Source organism: Ranitomeya variabilis, chromosome 2 (assembly GCF_051348905.1).
Source record: "Ranitomeya variabilis isolate aRanVar5 chromosome 2, aRanVar5.hap1, whole genome shotgun sequence".
In the NCBI taxonomy this organism is placed as follows: domain Eukaryota; kingdom Metazoa; phylum Chordata; class Amphibia; order Anura; family Dendrobatidae; genus Ranitomeya; species Ranitomeya variabilis.
This window is the reverse complement of record NC_135233.1, coordinates 1,076,622,440-1,076,642,036: the sequence shown is the minus strand read 5'-3', so window position 1 is coordinate 1,076,642,036 and position 19,597 is coordinate 1,076,622,440. Positions and strand designations below refer to the sequence as shown.

Here is a 19,597-nt window from a genome sequence, read left to right as displayed (position 1 = left end):
TCATCTGTCTGGAGGAGAGTGAAACAGCGCTTGCTGAGTGTGGGTGCTAGGTACAAACGTGTAGCTGACAGTAGACGGGTGCCAGGTCCGGACCTGAGTGTGGGTGACTGGGTGTGGTTGTCCACAAAAACCATAAAACTCAAAATACCATACCTGAAATTTGGTCCAAGGTTTATTGGTCCATTTAGGGTCACCACCATCATTAACCCGGTAGCCTACCGATTGGAGCTTCCTACGGTTTATAAGATACACAACATGTTCCACAGATCGTTATTAAAAAAGGTGGTGGGTTCCGTGGACGTGACACCGACGCCATCTCCAGTTATGCTGGATGGCAATTTGGAATTTGAAGTCTCCAAGGTGGTTGACTATCGTGTAGTGCTCCGCACATTACAGTACCTGGTACAATGGCGTGGTTATGGGCCGGAGGAGAGGTCTTGGGTACCAGCCTTAGACATTCATGCGGACTGGCTGTCAGTATGTTTCACCGCCGCCATCCGGACAAGCCAGGTCCTATAAGTTGTGAGGGCCCTGGGGTCCCTCGTAGAAGGAGGAGTACTGTCATGTCGGACGCTATTCACACTAGGGCGTCCGACAGACAGCGTTAATTCCGCATTCGTCCACTATATGCTCAGTGGCGCCTACTAGATTTTATCTCGGTTGTCCGGGGTTAATTTAGCTGGTTCTCGGGTTGGAGGCTGGGTCACGCCCACTGCCTTTAAATAGTTTTGCTGGACTTTGGGCGTTGCCGATTATAGCTTATGCCTCGTGCCTAGTGATTCCAGTCTGGAGTGGTTGTCTTGGAGTAGAAATATCGTATCTGGTGGTGTATTATCCTTTGTCATATTTCTCCTTCCTATATTTGTATTTGTTTTGCCCAGTGCACGTTATAGTGTTTTCCTGTGTGTCTGTGGCATGGTGCATTTTTAGTTTTCCCTGTCTGTGCTTTCTGTTGAGGTTGGTGTGTGGTCTAATCACTGGGTGGCGGGTGGAAGTTTCAGCATAGGGCTGAAACAGGAGTCAGGGTCAGGCCTGGTGGCCCAGACAAGCACACCATTAGTGTAAATTCTGGGAGAGGGACAGACAGGGTTTTCCCTAGTCTGAGGGATATCGCAGGGGCCCGAGTAACCAGCCTTAGTCTACCCAGTACCCCCGTGACAGTTAAAGATGAACAATGGGAGGTAGAGGCTATGGCAACATCTACCTTTGGAGCTCTCACCCAAGAGGCTAGCTCAATATCATCAAAGGGATACCTTTGCTTAGATGTTAAGGGAAGAAAACTGCTCTGACCTTGCTTTCCCCATTCTTTTTTCACTAGTTCTTTGACCGCTGGTATTAGCGGAAAAGCTTGCCTCTTCACATGAGAAAGACATGCAAACATAATATCCTGAGGCATTTTGGGGTCTTTGGTATCCGTCAACCCCATAATCTTCCGAACTGATCTGACAAGTTTAATAATACTGTCAGTTGGAAAGTAATTATGCTCCTCCTCTTCTGAAGATAATATCTCCGGGGAGGAATCTGAGCCGAGCTCACCACTGTCTGAAGATAACCTAATCATAAGGGAGGTATATTCCTTGCTGGGCCTCTGCCCTTTGGTTCCACCAGAGCCCCCCAGGGCTTGTGCCTCTTCCCTGTTCATAAGTCTAATGTCCTCCATTTTTACTGAGGACTCCTCCTGCAGAGTATGCCCAAATGCAGATCTGACATAGCCTTTTGGTATAACTATCCGGAAGCGGCTGGGAACACAGGGAACATTCCTTATTCTTAGATTTTCCGGTCTTTTTAGCCTGAAGGGATATAAGGAAAGAAGGGGCTGTCATCTTAATAGATGTAATTAGTAACACTCACCCAGTGAAGCTTGTTAATATGGTACCAGTTGCGGAGGTGAAGGCATAGGCTGAGATGTAGAATGGCTCGATTTTCTGCCTTTACCACTTTTATCTGTGGAAAAGCTCTGTCCTGAGCTTCCACTGACACTTTTTCTTCTGCTGTGCATAGGCACCACCACTTCCTCCAGTGGGTGCATAGCGGGGTCATTTGGGGATGACATTGCTGCACACCAGTAGGAATGTAGTCTGTGTTTTCATGCAGCATGCTCCAATAGCGATGAAATCCTCAAAAAACATTTTTTCTTCACCCGGAAGTGTTACCATCACTTCCGGGTCGCGAGCCCCCGCTCTGTGCGCCTGCACAGCCTAGCTGCTCTGTACAGGCGCACAGTGTCTTCTATCTCCCTGCTACCCCCAGAAGCTAAAGCCAGCACTTCTGAGGGAGAGCGCTCTCATGAGTAACTGCGCATGCGCCCGACGAAATACCCCAAAATACTACGATCGAACATGGCACAGAGCTGACAGCCCCTCTGCATTTGGATTGGAGACCCCACGGCGTGACACAGGCTCCTGATCATTGCCATGGTGACCCAATGTAGTCATGATTACATCCGGGTCACCAGAGCTAGGAAACTTGCATGACCACCAAGTCTCCCTGTCAGTGCAGCACTGACAGCCTCTATGGCTTGCAGATGCTGCTTCATCTGCAAACTATAGAAGCGATCAGCCAGCAAAACATTGTTGTCTCATAGTGGAACAAAGTAAAAAAGTAAACTTTTTTAAAAATAATTGTTAAAATATTAAAAACAAATAAAAATAAAAAAATCAATATATTCTATCACTAAAAAAATATTTGAATGTAAACAATAAAAGTACACATATTTGGTATCGCCACTTCCACAAAGACCCGACCTATAAAACTGTCTCACCAGTTAACCCCTTTAGTGAACACCATAAAAAATAAAAAAAACAGCAAAAAACAATGCTTTATCTTTGTACTGCCAAACAAAAAGTGGAATAACACGACGGATAAAAATAAACATGGTACCGCTAAAAAAAAAAGTCATCTTGTCCTGCAAGGAAAAGAAGCTGCGACTCAGCTCCATTAGCAGAAATATAAAAATGTTATATTTCTCAGCATAAAGTGATGCAAAAATAATTATTTTTTCTATAAAATAGTTTTTATTGCATTAAAGCGCCAAAACATAAAAACACAATATAAATGAGGTATCGCTGTAAAACTGCTTTATCAATTTCACCACAAACGAATGGTATAAACGCCCCCCTCAAAAAGAAATTCATGAATTGCTGGTTTTTGTTCTTTCTGCCTTCCAAAAATCGGAATAGAAAGCGATCAAAAAAGGCCATGTGCCAGAAAAATGGCACCAATAACAACTTCAACTCGGCTCTCAAAAAGCAAGACCTCACTTGACTCTGGGGGCAAAAATATGGAAAAATTATAGCTCTCAAAATGTGGTGATGCAAAAACTAATTTTTGCAATAAAAAGCATCTCTTAGCGTGTGACAGCAGCCAAACATAAAAATCCGCTATAAGGTCTCTTTCACATATCCTATTTCCGGTACTAGAGATGTCAGTGTCCATGTGTGTAATACATGTGGCATCTGTGCGCCGCATCAATACGGACGGGCCGGGCGCCAAGGAAGAAGCGTTACAGAAGTGCTGTTCCCCGGCTCCGGGTGCTGAACACAGCTCTCATCATTTTTCCCTGCTTTGCCGGAGATCGGCGCGAGCAGGGGAGAATGATTAGGCCACGTTCACACGCTGCGGGTTCCTCTGCGGGTTAATCCCACAGCGGAATTGATAAATCTGCAGGGCAAACCCGCTGCGGTTATCCCTGCAGATTTATCGCGGTTTGTTCCGCGGTTTCCGCTGCGGGATTACTCCTGTACTATTGATGCTGCATATGCAGCAATATGCAGCATCAATAGTAACGTAAAAAATAATACAAATTGGCTATACTCACCCTCTGACGTCGCGATCTCCCCGGCGCTGCAAGCGGCTGTGCCGACAAGGACCTTCGTGACGTCACGGTCATGTGACCGCGGCGTCATCACGGTCATGTGACCGCGACGTCACCACAGGTCCTGTTCGGCACAGCAACTGAGACCGGACGCCGCGGGCAGCGCTGAGAGGTGAGTATAGCATGATTTTTTATTTTAATTCTTTTTTTTACACCCAAATATGGTTCCCAGGGCCTGGAGGAGAGTCTCCTCTCCTCCACCCCGGGTACCACCCGCACATTAACCGCTTACTTCCCGCAACGTGGGCACAGCCCCATGCGGGAAGTAAGCGGTTCAATGCATTCCTATGGGTGCAGAATCGCAGCGATTCTGCACAAAGAAGTGACATGCTGCGGGTTGTAAACCGCTGCGTTTCTGCGCGGTTTTTCCCGCAGCATGTGCACAGCGGTTTGCGGTTTCCATAGGGTTTACATGTTAATGTAAACGCTATGGAAACTGCTGCGGACCCGCAGCATCAAAATCGCCACGGTTCCGCGGTAAAAACCGCAAAGTGTGAACATGGCCTTAGAGTTACATTTAAGATAAATAAAGATAGATAAAAGAGACAGCAGGCAGTTGATTATGGGACTATTACTCCCTTCAGCCTATCCCTGCTTCTGCTACTAACAGCGACAGCAGGAGCGGCTGATGGGGGTATTCATGAGCCACCGCCTGCGCTATAAATAAATAAATTAATGAAAAAAAAGGCGTGGGTTTCCTTGTATTTTCCATAGCCAGCCAGGCAAAACTCACAGCCCGGGGATGCAATCCTCAGCTGTCAGCTTCAGCAAGGTTGGATATAAAGAATAGAGGGGTCCACACGCTGTTTTTTTTATTAAATACATAATTTTTTAAAAAATGGCATGGTGTTCCCTCCATTTTTGACCATCAGCCTTGCTAAAGCTCAAAGCTGCGGGCTGGTATTCTCAGGCTGGTAATGTGCTATGGATATTGACCCTCCCAACCAAAAAATAGCAGCTGGCAACTGCCCAGAAAAGGTACATCTATTAAATGTGAAAATTCTGGTACTTTCAAATTTGTGGAGTTTATCACCTTTGTATTGTCAGGTGACATCAAACCCATGGCTTAGTAATGGAGAAGTGTCTATAAGATACCTATCCATTACTAATCCTACAGTTATATTGTAAATAAAGACACAGCCAGAATAAAGTCCTTTAATTGTAAAAATGACACAGACTCCTTTTTTTAATCTCAATTAAGCCATACTTACTGCATTGCCTAATTCCACCAAAGCCCTCAATCTCCTGTAATTAAAGTAACATTAAAAAAAACAATATACCATACCAGTCCATTGTTCTCTCTCATGTTGTAATACTTGTCTGGGGATAATTAATTTGCAACCTGGATGGTGCCAAGATGTGACCGTCCCATCTGAAAACCACTGGTGAATGAACTGCTGGGAATGCAGCATCAGTGACATCATAGGGATTACCTCAGGTGACTGGGCTCTGTTCTCCTACATAAGGGGTATCTGCATACTCAATTTCTCATGATACTCTTGGAAAAACAAAAAAAGGAGCAAAAAGATAATTTTTGTATAAAAAATATGATTTTTTATCTTCACGGCTCTACGTTACAAACGTCTGTGAAGCACTTGGGTTTCAAAGTGCTCAAAACACATCTATATATGTTCCTTGAGTGGTCTAGTTTCCAAAATGGTGTCACTGGTCATGTTATCCAATGTTTAGGCACATCAGGGGCTCTCCAAACGTGACATGGCGTCCGATCTCAATTCCAGCCAATTTAACATTGATAAAGTCAAACGGCGCTCCTTCCCTTCCGAGCTCTGTCATGAGCCCAAACAGTGGTTTACCTGCATATATGGGGTATCAGTGTACTCAGGTCCAGTTACAAAATAACTATTGCTGTCCAATTTCTCCTATTACCCTTGGGAAAAAAATTGGGGGTGAAAAAATCATTTTTGTGGAAAAAATATAATTTTTTATTCTTCTGGCTCTTTGTTCTAAACTTCTATGAAACACTTGGGGGTTCCAAGTGCTTACCACACATCTAAATAAGTTCCTTGTGTGATGTAGTTTCTAAAATGGTGTCACTTGTGGGGGGTTTCCACTGTTTAGGCACATCAAGGGCTCTCCAAATGCGACATGGTGTCCGATCTCAATTCCAGGGAATTTTGCATTGAAAAGTCAAAACGGCGCTCCTTCCCTTCCGAGCTCTGCCATGCACCCAAGCAGTGGTGTACCTGCACATATCAGCGTACTCAGGACAAATTACAAAACAACTTTTGTGGTCCAATTTCTCCTGTTACCCTTAGTAAAATAAAAAAAAATTGGATCTGAAGTAAATTTTTTTGTGAAAAAAAGTTAAATGTTCTTTTTTTTTTAAATATTCCAAAAATTCCTGGGAAGCACCTGAAGGGTTAATAAATGCATTTACTGTGGTTTTGTGCACCTTGAGGGGTGCAGTTTTTAGAATGGTGTCACTTTTGAGTATTTTCTATCATATAGGCCCCTCAAAGTGACTTCAATTGTGAGATGGTCCGTAAAAAAAAATTGGTGTTGTAAAAATGAGAAATCGCTGTTTAAATTTTAACCTTTATAACATCCTAACAAAAAAAATTGGTTCCAAAAATTGTACTGATGCAAAGTAGACATGTGCAATATGTTACTTAAGTGTTTTATGTGACATATCTTTGTGATTTAAGGGCATGGAAATTCAAAGTTGGAAAATTGCTAAATTTTCGCAAAATTTCTATTTTTTTTCACAAATAAACACAAGTCATGTCAAAGAAATTTTACTACTATCATGACGTACCATATGTCTTGAAAAAGTAGTCTCATAATCATCTGGATCCATTGAAGAATTCTAGAGTTATTACCTCATAATTTGACAGCGGTCAGAATCGTAAAAATTGACCTGGGCAATAACATGCGCCCACCCTTGGGGGTAAAGGGGTTAATGCATACCTGAAACACACTGCTTCTCTGTGTAGCATCATGGGAAAGTCTCAAGAACTCAGCCAAGATATCAAGAAGAAAATTGTGGGCTTGCACAAGTCTGGCTCATCCTTGAGCACAATTTCAAGATACCTGAAGGTGCCTCGTTCATCTGTACATACAACTATGCACAAGTACAAACAGGATGGGAATGTCCAGCCACCAAACCACTCAGCTAGCAGACAGTTTTGTGTCCCAGAGATGAACGTGCTTTGGTCCGACATGTGCCTATCATCCCAAGACCAAAAGCAAAAGATCCTGTGAAGATGATAGCAGAAGCTGGTAAGATTGTGTCAGTATCCACAGTGAAATGATTACTGTATGAATATGGGCTGAAAGGCCACTCTGCCAGGAAGAAGCCATTATTACAAAAGAAAATAAAAAAGCCAGACTAATGTTTGCAAATGCACACCAGAACAAAGAACATAATTTTTGAAGACATGTCTAATGGGCTCATGAAACTAAAATTGAACGTTTTGGGCATATTGACCATTGTTACGTTTAGAGGAAAAAGGGAGAAGCTTGGAAGCCTAAGAACACCATCCCAACTGTGAAACACAGGGGAAGCAGCATCAAGTTGTTGGGTTGTTTTGCTGCAGGAGGGATTGGTGCCTTTCACAAAATAGATGGCATCATCAGAAAAGAAGATTATGTGGCAACACTGAAGCAACATCTCAAGACACTAGCCAGGAAGTTACAGCTTGGGCATGCTGCCAAAATGGTAACAAAGTGGCTTAAGTATAACAAAGTCATTGTTTTGCTCTATAATATGCATGATCAATATGGCTGATCACCGGAAATGTGTTTTTTTTTAATCTATTTTTTCTTATACAGGTAAAAGAAGTTGTGCTGGAGAGAACATGAGAAAAATGGAAATGTTCCTGTTCTTCACAAACCTGCTACAGAACTTCACATTCAAGGCTCCATCAGCGGCAAAGCTAGACCTTTCACCTGAGTTGGGATTTATTAATTCTCCATTACCCTATGAAATGTATGCAATCCCTCGCAGATAAGACATAGTGTGCATCTATAGCCAATTTTCTAGTTCCCGTTCAAGTTGAAGACTTTCTATAAAATATTAGGGATAAAAATGAGCAAGTCTAAGAAAAACGCTTTGCTAATTGTTTAAGTACAATGGAGGCTTAAATGCTGATCCTAACTTCAGCCTTTGCTGCCTTTCGTAAGAGGAAAATTCAAGTTGCATAGTAGACAGTCATGGAGTGTGCACATTTTTGTTCTGCATGTAAGGAATTGAGATAAATGTCCTTATGATTATTGGTGCATATATTGTACAACAGTTGAAACAGTTAACCCTTTTTATTAACATCATAAGCAGGTCTGTCTGGACCGTGGTCTGTCTCTATAAGGATGGCTCTAAAAGGATGACAGCAGAAATATGCCAGAAAAATAACCCCCTGCTATAGATGCTACATTATTATTATTATTATTATTATTATTATTAATACTATGCTTTGTTATCATTAGTGCTATCAATCTGAAAATCGATCTGCTTCATCCTCGGGCATGTCCTCTGGCTGCAATTCCAATCCCATCACCATCACCCAACTTTCCTGATCCTCCTCACCCTGTATCCGTCTCCTATTCCTGGTATATCCTCTGGCTGCTATTACTGTTTTTGTTTGTTTGTTTACTTCCTACATGTTTTCCCATCATAATTATTTGATGCTAACACACAGTTGGCTTTATCTTTCCATTTGATTCTGACTATTTACTTTTTTCCCTTCTGACTTCTTATCCTCTCCTGTGTCTGTGATCAGTCTCCCTACTGCTCCTCCCTCATCATTGTCCTCCACACCTGTCACCCATGTCCAGCAACATGCACCCCCCCCCAGGAACCTAGCACATCTAGACCCTTGCACACTCTCTGACTCTACTCAGTCACAGTCATCCATAGCTTCACTCCACAAACCAGACACTGCCACTAGTTTCTACAATGCCACTCTGGCATCAGCCATCAACTCGGTCGCCCCTGTCATGCATAGCAGAGTGCGACAAATCAATAGACAGCCCTGGCACAATAACATCACCAAAAAGCTTTGGCAAGTATCCAGAATTGGAAGAAACACATTCACAAGATGATTTCACTGCACTTAAACAAGCAACACTCGCATTCAAATTAGCTCTCACCTCTACTAAACAGGCCTATTTCACACCCCTCGTATCTTCTTTATCCTACAACTCCAAACAGTTGTTCAACACCTTTAACTCCCTCCTCCGCCAACCACTGCCCCCTCCAACTTCCTTAGTCTCTGCTGAGGACTGTGCCATGCACTTCAAAAATAAGATAGACCAAACAAGGCAAGTCTCTGTTGTCCGACCACCACAACCCCTTTGTATGCAAGACCAGTGCCCTAACCCCATAACTTCCCTCTCCAAAATTACTGAAGGACAGCTTGCTCATCTTCTATCCAAATCACACCTCACCACTTGTGCACTTGACCCCATCTTATACCACCTCCTCTCCGATCTCACCATTATCTAATCCCATCCCTAACCCATCTATACAATCTATCACTAACTTCTGGTACCTTCTCCTTTGCTTTCAAACATGCCACAATCACATCGGTCCTCAAAAAGCCTTCCTTGACCTGAGCGCTATGTCCAGTTACCGCCCCATATCTTTGCTTCCATTTGCTTCCAAACTCATTGAGCAGCACGTCCACGCTGAACTTTCCTCTCACTTTGCATCTAACTCTCTCTTCAACAGCCTACAATCTGGATTCCGTCCTTACCATTCCACTGAGACTGTCTCTTTCCCCACAATCCTATAGAATGTAAGCCCGCAAGGGTGGGGTCATCTCCCCTCTGTAATCAGTCTGTCATTGTTAGTTTTGTTTACTGTAGGTGATATTTGTATTTTGATGTAACCCCGTTTCATGTACAGCACCATGGAAATAATAATAATAATAATAATAATAATAATAATAATAATAATAATAATAACAACATCATATGTTTTTGTATATGTGTCAACTAATTGTTCTATTTTTCTAGTTTTGCTAAGGGCAACATTTGATAGAACAATATTGGTTTTCCGCATGTTTCTAATTCTGCTTTCTCAAGACTCAGATTCGAAGGTTGATTCCACCATATAATGCTTGGTCCATTTCTTTTGTAATTGTTTTCACATGAGGGATTGGGTTTGTGTATGTGTCATAAATAGTGTTGAGCGATACCGTCCGATACTTGAAAGTATCGGTATCGGAAAGTAGCGGCCGATACCGGCAAAGTATCGGATCTAATCCGATACCGATACCCGATACCAATACAAGTCAATGGGACTCAAGTATCGGACGGTATTCCTGATGGTTCCCAGGGTCTGAAGGAGAGGAAACTCTCCTTCAGGCCCTGGGAACCATATTAATGTGTAAAATAAAGAATTAAAATAAAAAATATTGCTATACTCACCTCACCGAGGGAACCGGCAGCGTTGTTTGCTTAAAATGCACGCTTTTCCTTCCTTCCGTGACGTCACGGCTTCTGATTGGTCGCGTGCCGCCCATGTGGCCGCGACGCGACCAATCACAGCAAGCCGTGACGTAATTTTCAGGTCCTTCTAGGCATTCAGTATTTTAAAATTACGTTCCGGCTTTGTGATTGGTCGCGTCGCGGTCACATGGGCGACGCGACCAATCACAAGCCGTGACGTCACGGGAGGCAGGAGACGCGTGCATCTTAAAATGCATGCGTGTCCAGCCTCCCGTGACGTCACGGCTTGTGATTGGTCGCGTCGCCCATGTGACCGTGACGCGACCAATCACAAGCCAGAACGTAATTTTAAAATCCTGAAGGACCTGAAATTACGTCACGGCTTGCTGTGATTGGTTGCGTCGCGGCCACATGGGCGACGCGACCAATCACAAGCCGTGACGTCACGGGAGGCTGGACACGCGCGCATTTTAAAATCTGCGCGTCTCCTGCCTCCCGTGACGTCACGGCTTGTGATTGGTCGCGTCGCCCATGTGACCGCGACGCGACCAATCACAAAGCCGGAACGTAATTTTAAAATACTGAATGCCTAGAAGGACCTGAAAATTACGTCACGGCTTGCTGTGATTGGTCGCGTCGCGGCCACATGGGCGGCACGCGACCAATCAGAAGCCGTGACGTCACGGAAGGAAGGAAAAGCGCGCATTTTAAGCAAACAACGCTGCCGGTTCCCTCGGTGAGGTGAGTATAGCAATATTTTTTATTTTAATTCTTTCTTTTACACATTAATGTTGTTTCGATACCGATACCCGATACCACAAAAGTATCGGATCTCGGTATCGGAATTCCGATACAGCAAATATCGGCCGATACCCGATACTTGCGGTATCGGAATGCTCAACACTAGTCATAAACCTTGTGTCACACAAGTTGTGTGTTCATTGTAATTTTAGATGCCTATGAATAAGGACATAAAGTTCAAAATGCATCAGGCGTGCGGGAGATCTTTGCCCCTTGAGACGCTATGATATACATGTTTTTAACTTTTTACAAACAATGGATTGAATAAAAAATGAAACTTGAATTTTTATAGAAATCACCTGGTGCTGTTTTTTCCTTTTTTGCCTGCATTTACAAGTGGAGTCCAGTCACATTAATCCTGGCACCCGTGGTCCTGTGATACTCTGGTGAGCACTGTGAAAATCCTTTTTCCCCTCTCCCATGTTGATTTATGACCAACGTATATTGAACTTGTACTTTATTTTATATCTTTCAGAATTTTCTTTGTAACTCATGTAGGGATGTCACTCAGTCAGGTGCGATGGCTGACACACAGGAGGCACGTTCCTTTAAAGTTCAGAGGGTTTATTGCATCATAAACCACATGGAAAAATAACAGCAAACAAAATAGCCTTAAGTTCAGGAAAAGGAAAACAAAGCGTCCAGTCCACCAGGCTCACTCTTGTAGCCTTAACACACTCAGGAGGGCTTCACCTCCACACATATCTCCTGTGTAGAGCATTTGCCTGTCTTAAATAGAGCTAGCCACACCCAGTAACCCATCACATGATTAGCCATGTGGTCTGACATCACCACAGGTCCTGAAGCAGATACAGTGGGGCAAAAAAGTATTTAGTCAGTCAGCAATAGTGCAAGTTCCACCACTTAAAAAGATGAGAGGCGTCTGTAATTTACATCATAGGTAGACCTCAACTATGGGAGACAAACTGAGAAAAAAAATCCAGAAAATCACATTGTCTGTTTTTTTATCATTTTATTTGCATTTTATGGTGAAAAATAAGTATTTGGTCAGAAACAAACAATCAAGATTTCTGGCTCTCACAGACCTGTAACTTCTTCTTTAAGAGTCTCCTCTTTCCTCCACTCATTACCTGTAGTAATGGCACCTGTTTAAACTTGTTATCAGTATAAAAAGACACCTGTGCACACCCTCAAACAGTCTGACTCCAAACTCCACTATGGTGAAGACCAAAGAGCTGTCAAAGGACACCAGAAACAAAATTGTAGCCCTGCACCAGGCTGGGAAGACTGAATCTGCAATAGCCAACCAGCTTGGAGTGAAGAAATCAACAGTGGGAGCAATAATTAGAAAATGGAAGACATACAAGACCACTGATAATCTCCCTCGATCTGGGGCTCCACGCAAAATCCCACCCCGTGGGGTCAGAATGATCACAAGAACGGTGAGCAAAAATCCCAGAACCACGCGGGGGGACCTAGTGAATGAACTGCAGAGAGCTGGGACCAATGTAACAAGGCCTACCATAAGTAACACACTACGCCACCATGGACTCAGATCCTGCAGTGCCAGACGTGTCCCACTGCTTAAGCCAGTACATGTCCGGGCCCGTCTGAAGTTTGCTAGAGAGCATTTGGATGATCCAGAGGAGTTTTGGGAGAATGTCCTATTGTCTAATGAAACCAAACTGGAACTGTTTGGTAGAAACACAACTTGTCGTGTTTGGAGGAAAAAGAATACTGAGTTGCATCCATCAAACACCATACCTACTGTAAAGCATGGTGGTGGAAACATCATGCTTTGGGGCTGTTTCTCTGCAAAGGGGCCAGGACGACTGATCCGGGTACATGAAAGAATGAATGGGGCCATGTATCGTGAGATTTTGAGTGCAAACCTCCTTCCATCAGCAAGGGCATTGAAGATGAAACGTGGCTGGGTCTTTCAACATGACAATGATCCAAAGCACACCGCCAGGGCAACGAAGGAGTGGCTTCGTAAGAAGCATTTCAAGGTCCTGGAGTGGCCTAGCCAGTCTCCAGATCTCAACCCTATAGAAAACCTTTGGAGGGAGTTGAAAGTCCGTGTTGCCAAGCGAAAAGCCAAAAACATCACTGCTCTAGAGGAGATCTGCATGGAGGAATGGGCCAACATACCAACAACAGTGTGTGGCAACCTTGTGAAGACTTACAGAAAACGTTTGACCTCTGTCATTGCCAACAAAGGATATATTACAAAGTATTGAGATGAAATTTTGTTTCTGACCAAATACTTATTTTCCACCATAAAATGCAAATAAAATGATAAAAAAACAGACAATGTGATTTTCTGGATTTTTTTTCTCAGTTTGTCTCCCATAGTTGAGGTCTACCTATGATGTAAATTACAGACGCCTCTCATCTTTTTAAGTGGTGGAACTTGCACTATTGCTGACTGACTAAATACTTTTTTGCCCCACTGTATATATACATGATTATATACAATACAGAAATACACTGGGCTACATTACAGCAACAAGGCACTTATGTGGCACATACCTCCCATCGACTACACACCCTTTAGCCATGCTACACTCACAACACATAACATTTTTACCTTTTAGAAAAAGTGCAAAATGAAATTGAAAATGTTATAGGATCTGCTCAACGAGTCAACCTCAAGTAGAAAATAGAAAGGAAATGCCATATTCTGATGCTGTCATTCATGAAATTCAAAGATTTGGGGACGTCGTACCTGGAAGCCTCGCACATGCCACAACTGCGGACATCACATTCAGGGGTTATAATCTTCCAAAGGTTAGGAGACTTCTCTTCTATCATAAGTCTGGACTTTGTGTGTGTGTTTTTCATTGAATAATTTAATACATTATTTATATTTATAATTGTTTCGTTATATTGTATATTTTTATGGTAATTTATTACCTTTTGTTTCCCCAGGGCACAACTGTCATTCCGTTTCTTCACTCTGTTCTTAGCGATAAAGATTATTTTGAGAAGCCAGAAGAGTTTTATTCTGGGCACTTGCTCAACTCATAAGGAAAATTTAAGAAGAACGAAGCCTTGATTGCCTTCTTATTAGGTAACTCTTTTTATTTAATTCCCTTTTAATTGCATCATACATTTATGTAACATAATGCTAACTGTATAAACTGTACCACAAGATTTACCTTGGTTTATACATAATTTTGTTTGCTGATCCTGTACTGCATTTTTAATTTAAATCTTGATGTTAGTCCTGTGATCACAGCAGCATCAGCGGTTTCAATCAAACAGTCTCTAAAGTATATATGAAAACCAAAAACAAGCATATACCTCTGTGTTATGCATAATCCCAGAGACAAAATAAACACAAGAACGCCTGCAAGAAAGTACTTATACACAGAGGACAAAGAAATGGGCCACAATATATAACTTTGGAATAAAAATCTAATAGCACTGATGAAATATATATACAGCTACGTCCATATATATTTGGACAGAGACAACATTTTTCTAATTTTGGTTATAGACATTACCACAATGAATTTTAAACAAAACAATTCAGATGCAGTTGAAGTTCAGACTTTCAGCTTTGATTTGAGGGTATCCACATTAAAATTGGATGAAGGGTTTAGAAGTTTCAGCTCCTTAACATGTGCCACCCTGTTTTCAAAGGGACCAAAAGTAATTGGACAATTGACTCCAAGGCTATTTCATGGACAGGTGTGGGCAATCCCTTCGTTATGTCTTTCTCAATTAAGCAGATAAAAGGCCTGGAGTTGATTTGAGGTGTGGTGCTTGCATTTGGAAGGTTTTGCTCTGAAGTAAACATGCAGTCAAAGGAGCTCTCCATGCATGTGAAACAAGCCATCCTTAAGTTGCAAAAACAGAAAAAAACCCATCCGAGAAATTGCTACAATATTAGGAGTGCAAAATCTACAGTTTGGTACATCCTGAGAAAGAAAGAAAGCATTGGTGAACTCATCAATGCAAAAAGACCTGGGCGCCCACGGAAGACAACAGTGGTGGATGATCGCAGAATAATCTCCATGGTGAAGAGAAACCCCTTCACAACAGCCAACCAAGTGACCAACACTCTCCAGGAGGTCGGCGTATCAATATCCAAATCTACCATAAAGAGAAGACTGCATGAAAGTAAATACAGAGGGTTCACTGCACGGTGCAAGCCACTCACAAGCATCAAGAATAAAAAGGCTAGACTGGCCTTTGCTAAAAAACATCTAAAAAAGCCAGCACAGTTCAGGAAGAACATTCTTTGGACAGATGAAACCAAGATCAACCTCTACCAGAATGATGGAAAGAGAAAAGTATGGCGAAGGCGTGGTACAGCTCATGATCCAAAGCATACCACATCATCTGTAACACACGGCAGAGGCAGTGTGATGGCTTGGGCATGCATGGCTGCCAGTGGCACTGGGTCACTAGGATTTATTGATGATGTGACACAGGACAGCAGCCGAATGAATTCTGAGGTATTCAGAGCCGCCATACTGTGTGCTCAGATCCAGCCAAATGCAGCCAACTGATTGGTCGTCGTTTCATACTACAGATGGACAATGACCCAAAACATAAAGCCAAAGCAACCCAGGAGTTTATTAAAGCAAAGAAGTGGAATATTCTTGAATGGCCAAGTCAGTCACCTGATGTCAACCCAATTGAGCATGCATTTCACTTGTTAAATACTAAACTTCAGACAGAAAGGCCCATAAACAAGCAGCAGCTGAAAACCACTGCAGTGAAGGCCTGGCAGAGCATCAAAAAGGAGGAAACACAGCGTCTGGTGATGTCCGTAAGTTCAAGACTTCAGGCAGTCATTGCCAACAAAGGGTTTTCAACCAAGTACTAAAAATGAACATTTTATTTAAAATTATTTAATCTGTCCAATTACCTTTGGTCCCTTTAAAAACAGGGTGGCACATGTTAAGGAGCGGAAACTCCTAAACCCTTCACCCAATTTTAATGTGGATCCCCTCAAATGAAAGCTGAAAGTCTGAACTTCAACTGCATCTGAATTGTTTTGTTTAAAATTCATTGCAGTAATGTCTATAACCAAAACTAGAAAAATGTTGTCTCTGTTCAAATATATATGGACCTAACTGTATATGCATTATGAGCTGTTTTATATATCTTGGGATAGGTACCCAATCAAGCTGTAAAATGGATAGGCATCTAGGCCATAGAATACATATGACGTAGAAAAAATATTAAGATGTACTGATAAAAAATAGGAGTCAATCTGATTCAATCCATCCTTACACTGTAACATACAGCGAATGCTAGATAAGATATCTCTTACATATATAGAGATGAATAAGGTGCAATAGAAGAGTAGATGATTAACCCACTCGCCCATTGTGAAGTCCTGCAAGATCCAGGGTCAAAGTCAGAAGAAGAAATGTGGAGCTTCAAGTAGAGCAAACAGGGAGCCCAGGTCGGTGATGTCTGCAAATCCCGTTCCTTACGCTTTTTGGAAATCTTGATTTCTTTCATCAGAGGAGACTGCTAAAATGCTGTGCATGCACAGATTGAGATCTCATCTCCTGAAATCTCAGGAGCCAATATCTTAATCTGTGCATGTGTCGCATCCTCCAGCCATTTTCCTAAAGTCCAACACAGTGAAAATGATGAGCAGCGCGTGGACTCCGCAAACATTTTCTGGAAGTCCAGGCCCGCTGCAGCCTTGCACCGTCAAACACCCCCTCCTCACAGCCTGGGGCCACAGCATCACCCCACTCCTGCCTCTTCTCCCAGCTTCCTGCAGCAGTGACCCTGCCTCCTTGGACACTCCACCTGAGCCATCTACCCCAACCCCCGGGTATGCTACTGTAAAAATGGATTCTAAAATGCTCCACCTTATTATTAAACATTTTTCCTGTTTTCCTCCCCAAAATTTGGGTTGCATCTTATAGTCCACATCATAGGGTTTCTACAGTGGAGACCAGAAGTTTACATACACAATCTAAAAAGACGCATCTGAATGTTTTTCTCAATCGCTGACATGAAATCAGAATAAACCTTTCCAGTTTTAGGTCAATTTGGATTACCATAATTATTATTTGCCAAATGCCAGAATAATGAGAGAGAGAGAATGTTTAAGGCATTTTTATTGCTTACTGGAAAGACAAAAGTTTAAATACTGTCAGATCTTTTGGAACTCCTAAAGTGAACCCGAAGAACCACGACAACGAACCTCCCAAGGGTGAGCTGGCCTGGTGGACCACCCCCAATGCAGGGAGTGTTAGGGGCAGGCCCGAGGGAGACTATTGCCGCAGAAGCTGATACCCGGGGTCAGGAAGTAGGAGCGGAAAAGATGCAGAACTGGCTATAACGGAGACACGGGACTGACTGGCAATGACTGAGACTAAGAATAGGCTGGATATGGCGGATGCCCAGGACAGACTGGATATGGCGGAAACCCAGGACAGGCAGGTTATGGCGGAAACACAGGACAGGCAGGGTGTGGTGGGAACACAGGACAGGCAGGGTATGATGGATGCACAGGACAGAGCAAGTTATGGCGGACACACAGGACATAGCAAGGTATGGCGCACGCACAGGACAGAGCAAGGTACAGAGGGACCTGGGTCAAATGAAGAAAAATGACAATCAGGCATGGAGCAGAGGAAGGAGTTACCTTAAATAGACCGAGTGCTGCAAAACTTCCCGGTCAAGATCCTCCAGAATCATAGAGTAGAGGAACGGAGCGTCTGCAGACCAGAGAGAACAAATGCGCGTGCGCAGTAAGAGGCGCGCATCCGATGAGAGTCAGGGACCGGCGGCGAGTCAGGAGAAGAAACCGGAAGGTGCACGCACACCGCTGGAGCACGCCGGGGCGGGTAAGTATGTCGGCACGCAGTGAGAGTGACAGGCGCGGTGGCAGGAGTGGCGGCAGGTGGCGCCGTGACACATACACTTAGAATACTATGCCTTTAAACAATTCTGGGTTGCCCATATAATGATGCTATGTGATTGGAAGCTTCTGACAGTTTTTTTGGCAACATCTGAGTTAATTGGAGACACACCTGTGGATATATTTTAACCCCTTTCTGATATCGGACGTAATGATCTGTTCATGTGACCTGGGCCTATTTGACCATGGACGGATCATAATGTTATTGCGATGGGCCGCACTCTCGGGGGGTGCGCGGCCCATCGCCGCCGGATGTCAGCTAATTCTGACAGCTGGCACTTTAACCCCAAAATACTGCGATCAAACATGGCACAGGGCTAACAGCCCCTCTGCCTTTGGATCAGATACCCCACGGCATGACGCAGGTTCCTGATCATTGCCGTGGTGACCCAATGTAGTCATGACGACATCTGGGTCACCATAGCTAGGAAACTTGCATGATCACCAAGTCTCCCTGTCAGTGCAGCGCTGACAGCCTCTATGACTTGCAGATGCTGCTTCATCTGCAAACTATAGAAGCGATCGGCCAGCAAAAAAATTGTTGTCTCATAGTGGAACAAAATAAAAAAAAAAAACACATTTTTTAAAATAACTGGAAAAATATTTTTAAAAATAATAATTTTTATTATTATTTTTAAAAATATTTTTACAGTTATTTTAAAAAATGTGTTTTTCAATATACTGTATATTCTATCTCTAAAAAATTATTTTAATGAAAAAAAATGTAAACAATAAAAGTACACATATTTGGTATCGCCGCGTCCGCAACCACCCGACCTTTAAAACTGTCTCACTAGTTAACCCCTTTAGTGAACACCACAAAAAAATAAAAAACATCGCAAAATACAATGCTTTATCTTCATACCCCCAAACAAAAAGTGGAATAACATGTGATCAAAAAGACGAACATAAATAAACATGGTACCGCTGAAAACGTCATGTTGTCCTGCAAAAAAAAAACAAGCTGCCACTCAGCTCCATCAGCAGAAAAATAAAAAAGTTATAGCTCTCGGAATAAAGTGATACAAAAATAATTATTTTTCTATAAAATAGTTTTTTTTGTATAAAAGCGTCAAAACATAAAAACACAAGATAAATGAGGTATCGCTGTAATCGTACTGACCCGAAGAATAAAATTGCTTTATCAATTTTACCTCAAACGGAACGGTATAAACACCCCCCAAAAAGAAATTCATGAATTGCTGATTCTTGCTCTTTCGGCCTTCCAAAAAATCGGAATAGAAAGTGAGCCACAAAGGCCATGTGCCCAAAAATGGAACCAATAACACTTTCAACTCGTCTAGCAAAAAGCAAGACCTCACTTGACCCTGTGGACAAAAATATGGAAAAATAGCTCTCAAAATGCGGTGATGCAAAAACTATTTTTTGCAATAAAAAGAGTCTTTTAGTGTGTGACAGCAGCCAAACATAAAAATCCGCTATAAGGTCTCTTTCACATATCCTATTTCCGGTACTAGAGATGTTAGTGTCCGTGTGTGTAATACTAGCGGCACACATGTGGCACCTGTGCGCTGCATCAGTACCACACGGATGGGCGCCAGGGAAGAAACGTTACAGTAAGTGCTATTCCCCAACCCTGGGTGCTGAACACGGCTCTCATCATTCTTCCCTGCTTTGCCGGCGATCGT

General features: G+C 42.8%; 1 protein-coding gene and 1 long non-coding RNA gene across 3 annotated transcripts in view; both read left to right on the top strand.

Annotated features, from left to right (window-relative positions):
• LOC143808697 (cytochrome P450 2B11-like) overlaps positions 1-19,597 on the top strand; it is a 535,684-nt gene that overhangs the window by 162,585 nt on the left and 353,502 nt on the right. The gene's annotated exons all lie outside the window — the stretch shown is intronic.
• The window catches only part of LOC143810208 (uncharacterized), an 86,701-nt gene continuing 80,689 nt past the window's right edge, over positions 13,586-19,597 (top strand). The window contains exons 1-2 of the long non-coding RNA XR_013222703.1: positions 13,586-13,834; positions 13,976-14,117. This is a non-coding gene — a long non-coding RNA (uncharacterized LOC143810208). The remainder of the gene's footprint in view (positions 13,835-13,975; positions 14,118-19,597) is intronic.